The sequence below is a fragment of the Sinocyclocheilus rhinocerous genome, unplaced genomic scaffold (genome assembly GCF_001515625.1).
Source record: "Sinocyclocheilus rhinocerous isolate Xijiao unplaced genomic scaffold, SAMN03320098_v1.1 scaffold792, whole genome shotgun sequence".
Taxonomy (NCBI): domain Eukaryota; kingdom Metazoa; phylum Chordata; class Actinopteri; order Cypriniformes; family Cyprinidae; genus Sinocyclocheilus; species Sinocyclocheilus rhinocerous.
The window spans coordinates 250,798-252,090 of NW_015626872.1; the positions used below are offsets into that span (position 1 = coordinate 250,798).

Consider the following 1,293-nt stretch of genomic DNA (forward strand, 5'->3'; position numbering starts at 1 on the left):
TGGCGGCGGCGGCAACAACAATACTACAGCGAAAATAAAAGTTACGCCTTCTTTCTTTGCGTGAAAATGTGGGAAGAGTTGCATAATGGCGCCCAAATAGTGACGTAGATATTTGGGGGCGTGTTAGAACGAGCCGTTTTAGGTAGGTGTGGCTGACTCTGAACTTTTATAAAGAATATCTCTTTGGATTTGAAACTTTAGTCTTTGCAACTTTACAGATCTTCTTTATGCACCAAGAGCTTGTAACACTCCAAAGAGAAAGGAAAAATTGAAATCGCATCATATGACCCCTTTAAATATGATCATCAGGATTTTGAGGAACATTTGTTTCCAGAAGCTTCACTTTCCTCATTCACGTTCCTCATTGGAGGAATGATCTTCCCAAGTCTCCAAAACTTCTTAGATCTTTTGAGGAACGTTTATTTGTTCATCCCTCAGTCATCATTGGATTGCATTGCATTGTATGTTTTGATCATTTAAATATCATCTAACTGAGACATATTATTGGAGATATGACGAGTGGCGACTGATATTTCTATAATTTTATGTAAGTATCTACTATACTGTTATAAAGATCTCATTGATTTACATTATAAGCATCAGAATTTCATTTTATAAATATCAGCATCTGATATTTGAAACAATGATACAAAATACATGATACAAAAACATGAAGCACATATGCAAACCTTTTTTAAGATTTGTTTTTAGATTTTGTCTAATGGTTCAGTAATGTTCCATTCAATTTTTTTCTGACTGTTATTTAATGTGTCAGTCTTTATGTAGCTGAACTTGCATTTATAACAGTATACTATAGTATTATAATGTATATTTAAAAAAAAATCTTCTTTTGTGTTTGGTCCCTCCTTATATTAGGTGCCCTTAAATTTGATGTACTTACATTTAAATGATTATTTTTATTATTGTGTGCATACATGTTTTACATTGTACTTATAATGAAAAAAAAAACACACACACCTGCATGTAATTACATCTGTAATTCTTTTTTGTAATTACATTTATAATTACACTGTTGACCCATCCCTTACACCTTAACCCACCCTTAAACCTAAACTTACCACTAAACCCGTCCCTAACTTTACCCGTATCCCACCTCAATAGCCAGCCTGGTCTCATGTTTATACGTAGGTATTAATACGTAACACTATTGTTCTATTTGTATCTATTTTATAGTTCTATTGTTAGTCACAGCATGTTGGGAAAAACCACCTTTTGTGGTCTATGGCAATCAAAGTAAACATTATATGACAAGTAAAGGTTAAACGATTGCAG

General features: G+C 33.0%; 1 protein-coding gene across 5 annotated transcripts in view; it reads left to right on the forward strand.

Moving 5' to 3' along the window:
• LOC107719625 (protein shisa-6 homolog) overlaps positions 1 to 1,293 on the forward strand; it is a 54,253-nt gene that overhangs the window by 9,074 nt on the left and 43,886 nt on the right. The window lies entirely within an intron of this gene.